Here is a 13,418-nt window from a genome sequence, read left to right as displayed (position 1 = left end):
CTAATTTTGGAAGTAGATCACCTGGCCTTCCTTCGAAAGCACTTCTGGGTAGACTCAGACCTCCAACCTGGAAGATGGCAGGGAGGTTCTGCCTTGACCCACCATCACAGATGCCCAGCCTCAGGGCCCCTCTGCTTGCTTCAGGCTCTCCTTATGCTGTGAGCTGTGGGATCACATGGGTGAATACAAGCCAAGCCTGCCCTCTGGATGCCACCCCAGCTGCAGGAAGAAGGAGGCAGCACATTTCCTCTGATTTCCAGAGGGGCTCAGCTTGCCCTGGGGATCCTTAGCTGAGCAGTCTTCGTGGTGCTGCTCTGCCCCTCCCCGAATCGATTTTGACCCCCTTTACCACCGGAGGCATAGCCTTCTGGTGGTGAATGTGGTCCCTGACACAACTCTAAAGGCAGATTGTTATGGATTGAATTGTGCCCCCGAAAAATGTGTGTCAACTTGGCTAGGCCATGATTCTCAGTACTGTGTTGTTGTCCACCATTTTGTCCTCGGATGTGATTTTCCTGTGTGTTGTAAATCCTAACCTCTGTGATGTTTAGGAGGCAAGATTAGAGGCAATTATGTTAATGAAGCAGGACTCAATCTACAAGATTGGTTGTATCTTGAGTCAATCTCTTTTGAGATATGAAAGAGAGTCAGTCAAGCAGAGAAGAGGGGAACCTCATACCACCAAGAAAGAAGAGCCAGGAGTGAGCGCATCCTTTGGACCCAGGGTCCCTGTGCTGACAAGCTCCTAGACCAAGGGAAGATTGATGACAAGGACCTTCCCCCAGAGCCAACAGAGAAAGAAAGCCTTCCCCTGGAGCTGGTGCCCTGAATTCGGGCTTCTAGCCTCCTAGGCTGTGAGAGAATAAATTTCTGTTTGTTAAAGCCATCCACTTGTGGTATTTCAGTTACAGCAGCACTAGATGACCAAGACAGAGATGGTAATGTCTAAGTTCCCCTGCTTCCTGACAGAAACTCTTTGGTGGGAATTTGGCCTCTGCTATTTTCCCACCTACTCAAGACACTGTGTTAGCAGCTGATTGAAGGTCAGGGACACCCCCCTCCAGAGATTTCATTAACGACCGGGCCATAACCAACTAAATTTTAGCTCTAGATTTTTCAAAAGCCAGATTCCATTTCTTTTTGTGGTGAATGCTGGCTATTGTCTATTCCTTATCTCTCCTTCCTCCTTCCATCCCCTAATCCACCCCTCGCCATTACCACTGAGTCGATTCCAACTAAAGGTGACCCCATGTGACAGAGTAGAACTGTTCCATAGGGTTTTCATCGTCATGACCTTTCAGAAGCAGATCCCCAAACCTATGTCCTGAGGCACCTCTGAGGGAGTTCGAACCACCAACCTCTTGGCTAGTAGTCAAGCACTTAGCCATTTGTGCCACCGGGGATTCCCCCATATTCCTTACAGGCCCTTTTTCAAAGATGAGGAGAATTCAGTCACTACGCACCTAGGCTCTGGTTTGCCTGAGCAAAGTGCTAATGTGGCCAAAGTCCCAGTGGGCTCTCAGCCTCGCCTGGGAGAGACTGTGCCAGGCTGATCTGGATATATGATGCAGCAGCCTGCCCGAGAGAGCAAGAGGCTGGCCTAGCAAAGGAAAGAAGAATTTTTAACCAAGGAAAAAAAAAAAAAAAAGAAACATATTTGACCTGAGGTAGAAATAAAAAACCTCTCAGGTTGCCAAAGCAATAAATTAGACAGGGAGGCAGAGCAGATGTGAGCTCCTGGGGGCCCTTCCGGAGCCCAGATGGACTAGATGAGGCTGGGGGTGATGGGGAGAATGGAAATGGGGCGATTTATCCAAGTCAGCTTGGGAGACCAGTCAGAACCCCTCACAGCTAGACACAGTCTACCCTTTGTACCTGTATTTATCTAACTTGTCAATTTTATAGCCACATGACATTCAGCGTCTACAGAAAAGCAGATATCAGTGGCCCGTCAGGAGGCCTGGCTGTGGTTTGCCTTGCATAATGACAGATGCCAAAAACAAAGGGGAGGGGAGAGGGCATGTTCAGAGACCACAAAAGAGCCTTTATAATTATGCCTCTCCCTCCCTGTGGAGGCGTGCCCATTGGGTTTCAGGGGTGCTGTCTTCCCCAGTTAAGTGGGGCAGCTGCCTAGCACGTGCCTATTAATAACCCTGCGTGTTCTTGAAGGTGCTATTACATGGCCGCCTCGCTTCTCCAGGCTAAATAGCTGCAATCCCTTTAACCTTTCTTCATGGGCTTGATTTTCCATCCCTTTAATCATCCCTGTCACTTTCTGTTGGCCAGTTTCCACTCTCACCACATCCCTCCCCCAGGGTGGAGAGAGCTCCAACTTGAATAATGGGCCCCACTTCTCTGGCTGCCTGCTCACGGGCTTATCCTACAGCCGGGGTCCTGGGAAGCCCATGGTCAGGGCAGCCCCTGGAGGCTGAGTTACTGCTATTTACAACCCCATGGAGCTCTTCCTTCCTCTCCCTCAAATATTCTCCATGTCCAGAAAGTCACTAAAATTCAAGAGTCTCCTCTGAGCTGATTCTTTTCTTTTTCTCTCTTCCCTTCTATTTCCAGTGACCCCCATCCCCGGTCCAGGCACCTGGACTATCACTTCGACCTTGAGAACAGCCCCTGGCCAGCTTTTCTGCCACTATCTTCCCCCTCCAATATACCTTAGTTATCTAGTGCTGCTATAACAGAAATGCCACAAGTAGATGGCGTTAACCAGCAGAAATTTATTCTCTCACAGTCTAGGAGACTGGAAGTCCGAATTCAGGGCACTAGCTCCTGAGGAAGGCTATCTCTCTCTGTTGGTTCTGAGGGAAGGTCTTTGTCATCACTCTTCACCTGACCTAGGAGCACTTCAGCACAGGGAACCCCAGATCCAAAGGGCGTGCTCTGCTCTGGCTCTGCTTTCTTGGTGGTAGGTGATCCCCCTGTCTCTCTGCTCACTTCTCTCCTTTACATCTCAAAAGAGATTGACTCAAGATACCTCATCTTGTAGATTAGGTCCTGCCTCATTAACATAACTGCCTGTGAACCTGCCTCATTAACATCATAGAGGTAGGATTTACAACACACAGAAAAATCACATCAGGTGACAAAATGGTGGACAATCACACAATAGTGGGACTCATGGCCTAGCCAAATTGACACATATTGTTCAATCCATAACAATATCTAAAGGCCAGCTTTGGAATTCTTTTAATCAAACGTCATTTCTAGCATGTTCTTTCCCTACTCAAGAGCTTTATTAGCTTCCTTTTCTTTCTGTTATAGCAAATGTAAACCACTTGTCAGATTCCAAGTCCAAGGTGCTCCCCCCCCTCCTCTCCCACCTATATCCAGATCCTCATTCAAAAAAAGCCTTTCCTGGTTAATCTCCTCCTCACTCTGTTCACCCCTTTACCAGTCACCTATCCCCCCACTACCTGTTACTGTCTTGAGTGTGTCGATATATATGTATATATATATCAACAGGAACTAACTCTGACTAGTTTAAGAAACAGAAAAGGATAAATTGGAAATAAATGGCAGAGTTAAAAGAAAGCCTGAACCCACAAGGCCTTGGAAAGGACAAACAGGGCTGCTCTAGAGATCCTTCTAGAGCACTACCACCAGGTGATTAGCTCCGATTGTCTTCCATCCTTATTTGGGTCTCCTTAAGATTCAGGTTCAGAGTCTCAGGACCTAGAACTTGGACTAGCTCTGTAATCAGGGGCGGAAGCCTGAGATTGGCAGTCCCTTCAGAATCGTGTGGGATGGGAGGAAATGTTGCCAGATGGAGCAAATAAAAGTAGAGGGCACCTAGTAAATGTGAATTTCAAATCAACAATAATAATTGTTAGTATAAATATACCTCATGTGGTATTTGGGACATACACACAAAGAAAAGTATTCGCAGTTTATCGGAAATTCAAATTTAACTGTGGTTCTTGTGTTTTATTTGGCAACCTTAGTGGTGGGAGGCTCCCCAAAGGAAGGGAGGATCCACTGCAATGTGGCTTTGTACACATTTTTCCATTTGCGTGTATGTACGTATTTCTAGCAAGCGGGTAAACTCATCAAGGATAGGCATTGCTGTCCTTCTGTACTGGCCACCCCATCTAGTAGACAGTACTTCTTGCTGCTGTCTTTCTCCAGAATTCCTGGGTTCCTCTTCCCCGCGCTTGCTTCCCCCAGGCCCACTCTACAAACGCGTGCCGCATCCTTTCTGGCTACCCCAACACACTATCAGATCTTTTCCTGTTGTACCTCACACTTAACACATTTCTTTAGTCCTTTCTCAGGGTGACTGTGGCTTTTATCTCTTTGTCTTGAATTTTAACAGTCCAGCCTTAGATCATTTCAAAACTAGACATTAACCAACACATGTAAAAAGGCACTTGTACCCTTTGCTGTTGTTGTTGTGAGGTGTCGCTGAGTCAATTCTGATTCATAGCGACCCCAGGCACCCTTTTGCGATCATTTATTATTTTCTTCCTCTTTACCTCTATTGGAGCCCAGGTGGCGAGGTGGTTAAGAGCTAGGCTGCTAACCAAAAGGTTCAAATCCACCAGCTGCTCCTTGGAAACCTTTGGGGCAGTTCTATTCTGTCCTATAGTGTTACTATGAGTGAGGATCTACTCAATGGCAATGTGAGTTTTAATGGGTTACCTCTATTAAAAAAAAAAAAGGGAGCCCTGGTGAGGCAATGGTTAAGCGCTCAGCTGATAACTGAAAGGTTGGCAGTTCAAACACACCCAGGGGCTCCATAGGAAAAAGACCTGGCAATCTGTTTCCTTAAGGAGTAAAACCTAGAAAACGCTATGGGGCAGTTGTACTCTGTCAAATGGGATTGCTATGAGCCAGAATTGACAGCACCTAACAGCAAGCCCTATTGAGGAGGAAACACCTTCCTTGCCTTTCCCTTTTGCCAAATAATTACAAAACAGCCCAAATAATATCAAGTATTTGTATAGCTCTTTGGAGCCCTGGCACCACAGTGGTTAAGAGCTACAGGTGCTAACCAAAAAAGCCCGCAGTTCAAATCCACCAGCCACTCCTTGGAAACACTATGGGGCATTTCTACCCTGTCCTATAGGGTTTCTATGAGTTGGAATCCACTCGACAGCAGCTGTACAGATATAGCTTTTTACAACTTAACATACATTTTACATTCATTTTATTCAGTATGATGAGGTTAGTTTGCACAGGTAATAGAGAAGTTAAGACTTTGAAAGGTAGATTAAAATAACAAGTATGGATCCAAAGTTGTGGATCCGGGACTTGGAACATGCTTTCCTCCACATCAGGGGTCAGCAAACTTTTTCTGGTAAGAAGTATATCAGGCTTTGCAGGCCATATGGTCTCAGTTGCAACTACTCAACTCTGCAGTTGTAACATAGAGGCAGCCATAGACAATAGGTAAATGAATACCCATACATTCATTCCATCAAAACTCTATGTACAAAAACAGGATAACAGGCCAGATTTGGCTCATGGGCTGTAGTTGGCTGACCCCTAATTTAACCTTGGCTCAAATACTACATAATAAATCACACTTTCAATCTATCCTTCATGAGCCTATCAAAGTTTGCCTCTACTGGGTTGCCATGATTTTGACCCTTTATCAATATCAGACCATTCTACTAATTGTTTTCCCTTCTTTAACCTTTTATGTGTCAGTATTGTTTGAACGATAACTGACTTGGCTTCCTACTGCCTGTTTGGTCCTCCCTATACTATGCCAAAGTTTTCTCTTGTGTGTGGGAACACACCAAGCTAAGCCCATCCTTCCTTCTTTAAGATCAGTTCTACCATCTTTCAGGGACAGGACACCCCCCTGGGGCCTCCAGGATAAACCATCCCTACAACTTCTCTCACTCTGGATTTCATGCGTCTTCTGTCTTGGGCCTTTTCCCAGGGAACCTTATGGCCTGGAATGGTAACCCCATTAGTGGGTCTTCTTCAGCTCTGGCCCATGGAGGATGGAGGCTGGGTTTATCTCCATCTTCTGCCTGAAGAGTGGGGAAACTGATTCAAATGCCCTCCCTACGGAAGATAGAAGCTCCTGGGGAGTGAGGAGTTAAAGACTGTACCTCACAGCACTCTCCTGGGCAAGGAGGCCTGTTGCTTAGGTGACTAGAGTTGAGAGTCCTCGAGCATGGCGATCAGCCACCTGGAAACTGAATCCTACACTGTAGGAGCCAGTGAGTATAAATGATGGCACCTGAAGGAGATGCCAGGTGTTGCAGTGGCCTTCCTAGGTTGCACGCATGTGTACATTTCCAAGCATAAAGCTAAAAGACATGGTGGAGATCAAGTTTCCACAGCCCTCATTTACAAGTAAGGAAACTGAAGACCAGAGGAATCACCTTAGTTTATAACGATGCCAGGGAATAAGGACTCATATTGTCCTTATAAATAGTATCCAGGAAGATGACAATGGACTTGAGCAATGAAACCCCCCCAAATTTATAACCATAAAGCTTTCTGTAAGTGTCAATATATTTTATTTGAAATAAAGGTCAGAGAAGGTGCCCAGGCCAGCCCAAAAACCATTCATGTGATTAACTTTCCCAGAAATACTTACGACTTGGCCTTCTTGAGACTTCTATATGTCCCAAAGCTAGAGCTAGAACACCAAGAATCCCTTCAAATTTTCTTCATGAAGTTTTTATCAAGGCTTTGAACTGGTTTTTCCCAGTGTGACCCCCTGATGAGAACATGTGTTTCCACTCCAGATATATTGAATTAGAATCTACATTTTAACAAATCCCCTGGTGATTCTTACGCAGGGATGGATTACCCAATAAGCAAGGTATGCACAGCCTTACTTGCGCTTACTTACTAATCCATAGTGCACAATTTTCCCAGCCCTGCAAAAGAATCACCTTGGTGATCTTGTTAAAATGTAGCTTCAGATTCAGTATATCTGGCATAGAAATGCAGAGCTGTGCACTACAGATTAGTAAGTAAGCACAAGTATGCCTGTGTGTACCTTTCTTATTGGGTAATGTGTCCCTGTAGAAGAATCGTCTGGGGATTCTTATTAAAATGTAGATTCTGATTCAGTATATCTGGGGTGGAAATGCAAATTCTCAGCAGGGGGTCGAACCAGAAAGAACCAGTTCAAAGCCCTGGCTTTTATAAGGATTAAGAGGAAAAAAAAAAAAAAAATCCGTTGCCATTGAGTCAATTCCTACTCATAGCGACCCTATAGGACAGAGTAGAACTGCCCCATAGAGGTTCCAAGGAGCGCCTGGTGGATTTGAACTGCCAACCATTTGGTTAGCAGCTGTAGCACTTAACCACTATGCCACCAGGTTTTCCAGATTAAGAGAGGCCGTGAGAAAGGTACAAGGTGACACTCGAGCTATAGACCCTGGCTTCACCGTTTATAAATTGTGTGGCCATGAGCAAGTAATTTAACTTCTCTAAGCTTCCATTTTCTCATCTGTAAGATGAGTAAGATAATAGTACTTACCCCACAGAGAAAACACAATAATTAAATGAGATAGTGTATACTGAGCAACTAGCATAGGGCTAACTTAACAGCAAGTACTCCGTAAATATTCAGTATTCGTTGCAGTTGTTGTTGACACATAGGGGCTTTTTGTTCTAAATCCAACTCTATTCTGAGTTATCACACTGTCTACTTTTCTGATTATGAAATGAGAATAATGATTTAATAGGAAAGATGGATCATTAGAAGTTAGTTATAACCAGAGCAAATAGCTCTGGCTCCTTGCCCAGAGCCACCATCTCCCCAGATGACCACCAGACTAAGCACCAAGGTGCCTCTTCTGGGCTGGGTGTCATCTTAGGCCAGGACCTGGAAGAGGTGATGGGTAGTAGCAGGTCAGAAGTACAGGGAGTTAGGGGAACAGACCAGGATAGGGAAAAGAGGCAAATGCAGTTTTCTTTGTGGACAATCTTTTCAGTCTCACGAGAGTTTAGTCCAATTGCATTATCCTTTGAAAAACCTGCAGGTTGGGGGCAAAGGACATCAGGGAATTCCTGCAAGATCCGAAGGGCCCACTCAGCACACGTCGTGAATTAAATTCACGCTTCACAGGCACGTCGCCAGGCCAGACGGTAGCATTCGCGACAACTTCAGACCACTAAAACGATAACAACAGAAGACAAAGTAAAAAAGCAAACCACCTAGAACTTCATTTTCCTGATGATAGGAAAAATGTGCTAGACAAAACAAACCTTTCTGATTTTCCCCGGGTTACTTGGCAGCAGCAGAAAAACACTTGACAGGAAGTTCCAGAAGGGCTCAATATTGAATTTGAAAAGTACGAATTCCCACAACAGTCAGTGACTAAAGTAGCAATATTTGAGCCCTTCACAGGAATCTGATTATTATTACCATTAAGGCCAAGTATCTTGTTTCTATTCTTTTTGATTTAAGGTAATTTTCTTCATAAAAGGCCTGCTTTGTTAGGCTCTGCCGAGTTACATTGGTTTCAGGAAAAAGAGAACCAGGCAAGCTGGGAAAGTATCGTGTTGTACCGAAACATTAGAGGGCCTGGTTGTGAAGAACCTCTTTGTTTTCACTCTGAACATGATGTAAATTCTCAGGTCTTCATTTTCTAGTTCAGTTCACTAATTTCAGCATTGTCCACTCAAATGATGGTATCTCTTCTTGAATATGACGGTTTCCAAGGAAGGGCTCCGGGAGGCTGTATCTGTCTAGTCAGGCCCGTCTATGACCTGGCCAAAGTTGACCTACGTCAATGCTCATGTCTACGAAGTGACCACATGACTCCAGGTCCATCTTGTAGACAGTGAGGAAGAACAGATACCAAAGGACAAAATACCTGCTCGTTGGCTCTCAACTGGGACAATCTTGTCCCTTAGGGGACATTTAGCTGTGTCTGAAGACATTTTTGTTGTCACAACTTAGGGTGGGACTACTTTGGCACCTAAAGGGTAGAGGTCAGGGATGATTTTCAACATTGCTGTGCAGTGAATAACTTAATATGGCCCTTCTAGCTATGCACGGAACCTGGTGGTGCAGTGGTTAAGAACTTGGCTGCTCACCAAAAGGTCTAAAGTTCAAATCCACCAGCCGCTCCTTGGAAAACCTATGGGGCAGTTCTACTCTGTCCTATAGGGTCGCTATGCTTGTTCTTGTGATTTCCACAAAATGATTGGGTAGGCTATGCAAATAAGGTGTTCGTGGTCCACCAAAGGGATTGGACAACCTGATAATAATGCAAATAAGATGCATGACACCCTTGTGGGGGCGGGACCATGCAAATAGGGTATATGGAGCACTAACAAGGGGATTAGGCAGTTTTGCCACATTAGGCTTAAAATGAGCCAATCCCAGAGGCTTGGAGGAGGATCTCACTGCCATCAAGAAGAGCTAGGAGCAGAGGATATCCTTTGAACCCAGGGTCCCTGCACCGAAAACCTCCTGGACCCAGGAAAAAGAGCTGTAACATCAGAGACAGCAAGAAGAGGTGGCAAGCATGACAGAATCCAGTGGCAGAGAAACGGCAACAGCAGAACTAGAAGACCAGCACAAGACAGCACTATGGGCCTCCTGGCCTGTGGAGTGAGGTGGCTACAGTGGGTGTGCCAACACTGAGCAGGAAAGCTGAAAGCCTTCAGGCAAGAGGCTTCCTGGTAGAGTGAGGTGCCTCTGGGCACTTATCAGTGGAGCCAAAGAGTTTTGTAACACTTTCTCAAGCAGGGCAGAGGCCAAGGCTGAGAGGACCCTGTCCTGAAGGGGCCAAGAGGAGCCTGCACTGAGGGGGTCAAGAGGAGGCCTGTCCTCAGGGGATCTGCATGGTAGAGACAAGGGCCTGCTTGCTTGCACAGCCAAGAGGAGCTGAGAGAGCTGTCATGCACTTAAGAAAGGAGGGATGTGCTCTTCGCTTCGGGGAACCTTCTAGACGTTGCTTACATGCTTCCTGATCCTCATCCTGAATTGTAACCTATTACTTCCCTAATAAACCCATAACTGTGAGTATGTTCTGTGAGTTCTGTTTGGCCATTGCAATGAGTTATTGAACTCAGCACAGAAGTAGAGTACTGTGGGAGGGACGGCTGGCATCAGAATTGGTAAAAAGGTTGAAAGGTGGCGGTATGTCTGATCTCCACCCTCCGTAGGAATCAGCCTTGGGCTGATGATCTTGATTCTCTCTCCTCCCTCTTGTGATGTTTTAGATGAGGTCTGACACCACCATACCATTTTTACAAACACCCTACAATGCACAGCACAGACCCCCACAACAAAGAATTATCAAGCCCCAAATGTCAATAGTAATGAGGTTGAGAAACCCTGAAACAGACAGGGAGAGACACAGATAGAGTGCTGTGTGGGCTGTGCCCTGTCCCCTCTCCAGCCTTATTTTGCCCTACTCCCATCACTCCCTGAACTCCAGGCGCACAAACACCCTCTGGTTCTTGACTGTAGTGTGTTCCCTCAGCATATTCTGATCCCTCTGCCTGCCAGGCCTTTCTTCCCCATTTCATCTAGTTAATGCCTCTTCATCCCCCAGATCTTAGCTTAATAGATAGATACTTTCTTGGGAAGCCTCCCACCAAGACAAAGTCAAATCCCCCAAGACAAGCTGTCTCCCCTTATTCTTTCTTTCCTTTTTTTTAAAAGGACTTTGAAAGTGTCTTTATGGCATGGCTTTTTCTGAACTCCCCAAATTCCCTGCCTTTTAACACTTAAGTACATGGTCTTATAGCACTAACTCTGGAGCCCAGTTGCTCTTGTTTGAATCAGGCTCTGGCATTTTCTTGTTGTGTGACCTTGGTCAAGTTACTGAACTTCTCTGTGTCTTTGTCTTCTGAACCCCAGCATGAAGATAATAACTGTAGCTAGCTCAAAAAGATGTTGTAAGGATTATATGATATGGCTTATAAAATGCTTACAGCAGTGTCATACCCACCGAAAGCACGGTATAAAAGTTTGCTATTGTGATAAGTTAATTAAAAACTGCCCCACTGAGACACATAGCTATAGGATAAGAAAGATCTGCACTGTATTCCCTTCCCAACAGCGTGACCCTATATCACTTCCTTCTCTCTACCAGAGTGCTCAGAGCCCAGATCATCTGAGGCAGAGGAGTCAAAGTCAAAAGCTCTATATTTGCAGATAAGGAAATTGAGACCAAGAGATGTTAAGAGATTTGGTAAAGGTCACATAGCAAGTTAATGACAGTTTTCTTTCTAGCCAGTCACTCATTCTCAGCTCTCTCTTGCTGACTCTCCCCTTTGAGAAGATAACTGGTGTGATTCCTGATCCACACTAAATGAATAGCCCTTAGCAACTATCTCCATCAGACTACAGGTCTTTGATCCCCAGCCTTTGTACAAAAGACCTGGGAGTTATAAAATCCAAGCCTATCAGAACAAAACACACCCAAAACAGGACACTGCAAGGTTTCTTAGCAGAGATTTAAGATGTTTGCACCATAGGCAGAAAAAAAAAAAAAAAAGCTAGGCCTGAATAAAAAAGTATGCCAATCACCTAAATAACTTTATGAAATGCTCAGGCCATCTCCCGAATCCTTCTGCCATTCATTCGTTGATCCTGAGAAAGGGCTACACAAACAGGCCTGCCTCTCCTTTGCTTTAACTCCCTCAAATCTAATTTTATCATTTGACCTCCTCCTAGCCTCTCATGGTTAGTTTTGCTCTTTTTCAACCCTCCCTGGGTTTTTGTAAGCTTACTTCTTACCAATACTGTGATGCTTTAGCTCAAAGAATTCCTGAGACCTTAGACCTCAGTGTGGTATCCAGACTGTGGAGTGATGATGAACTCTGACCTCTTGGTCTTGATGGATAGGGAAAACCCAAGCCTGTCTGGGGTCCTACTCTTTCAGAAGGACATGAGGAAATGAGAATAGCAGAATAGAAAAATAATCCAGAAAAGACACTTCATCACGTGAGGAATGAGTGGGTAGAAAAGGCTTTGAGAGGAACATAAGAGTTGTCTTCAACAATTAGAAGGGCTATTGCATTTTCTGCTTCCAGCAACATTACAAACTGGGCTAACATGAACTTCTACTCCCTCTACAAACCCATAAAAATACTGACCATATATATATATATACGGAAACCTTGGTGGCACAATGGTTAAGAGCTATGGCTGCTAACCAAAAGGTCGGAAGTTCGAATCCATCACATGCTCCTTGAAAACCCCATGGGGCAGTTCCACTCTGTCCTATAGGGTCACTATGAGTCAGAATCGACACCACAGAAATGGGTTTGGTTTTTGTTTATATATGTATATATATTTATGTATACTTCATATATATAGCAAATATAGTTGAGTTCATAAAATTAAAGTAAAATCTCTAGAAGTCAGAAAAATAAATAAATAAAGAGGTAACTTCTAGCCAGAATGGCAAGACTCAGCTGATGCCCTGATGGTCTAAGAAGATATTGGTCCTAATACAGGCCCTAATCTCTAGAGGCCAGGGTTTTAATGGCCACATAAAGCAGAAGATAGAGCTTTGGAGTCCTGTGATGGAGGACCTAGAACCGAAACCTCAGCATTAAGTAGAAATCCTGAGAAGAGAGATGTTTTAATTTTTAGCCCACTCATGGGCCCAGGGAAGCCCCAATAATGCTTGTCTCTTTCCACAGTTGCAGGTAAGAAAATAAAACATCAAATCAGCACCAAACACAGTTGTGTTCTCCAAATTTACACTACTTACTCGGTGTCATGGATTGAATTATGTCCCCTCAAAAATGAGTTTATCAGTTTGGCTGGGCCATGATTCCCGGTACTGTGTAATTTTCCTCTATGTTATAAATCCTGACTCTATGATGTTATGAGGGAGGAGGGGCAGCAGTTGTGTTAGTCAGGCAGGGCTCAATCTACAAGATTGGACTGTGTCTTGAGGTAATCTCTTGAGATACAAAACAAAGAAGCCAGCAGAGAGACAGGAGGACCTCATACCACCAAGAATGCAGCACTGGGAGCAGAGTGCATCCTTTGGATCCAGGGTCCCTGCACCTAAGAGGTTCCTCAACCAGGGGAAGATTGAGGACAAAGACCTTCCTCCAGAGCCGACAGAGAGAGAAAGCCTTCCCTTGGAGCAGGTGCCCTGAATTTGGACTTTTAGCCTACTTTACTGTGAGGAAATAAATATGTCTTTGTTAAAGCCATCCACGTGTGGTGTTTCTGTTATAGCAGCACTAGATGACTAGACACTTGGTGGGTGAATCCCAAATTTTAAAATATTAATGAAATAATTGGTCCTAGATTGCTCCCCTGGGATACCCAACAAATAAAAACCATCTGTGCAGGGAATTCTCCCTATTGCAATGGTGAAAAAAAAAAAAACAGCTAAACATGTACCTAACAACCAAAAATCCACAAACCACAGGAAAAATAATCAACCATAAAGAATAATAAAAGACAAAAAAACTTCAATAATTTAAAATAAAAGAACAACCCAAAA

The sequence above is a fragment of the Loxodonta africana genome, chromosome 26 (assembly GCF_030014295.1).
Source record: "Loxodonta africana isolate mLoxAfr1 chromosome 26, mLoxAfr1.hap2, whole genome shotgun sequence".
In the NCBI taxonomy this organism is placed as follows: Eukaryota; Metazoa; Chordata; class Mammalia; order Proboscidea; family Elephantidae; genus Loxodonta; species Loxodonta africana.
The sequence above is the reverse complement of the archived record's forward strand: the minus strand, read 5'-3'. Positions refer to the sequence as shown.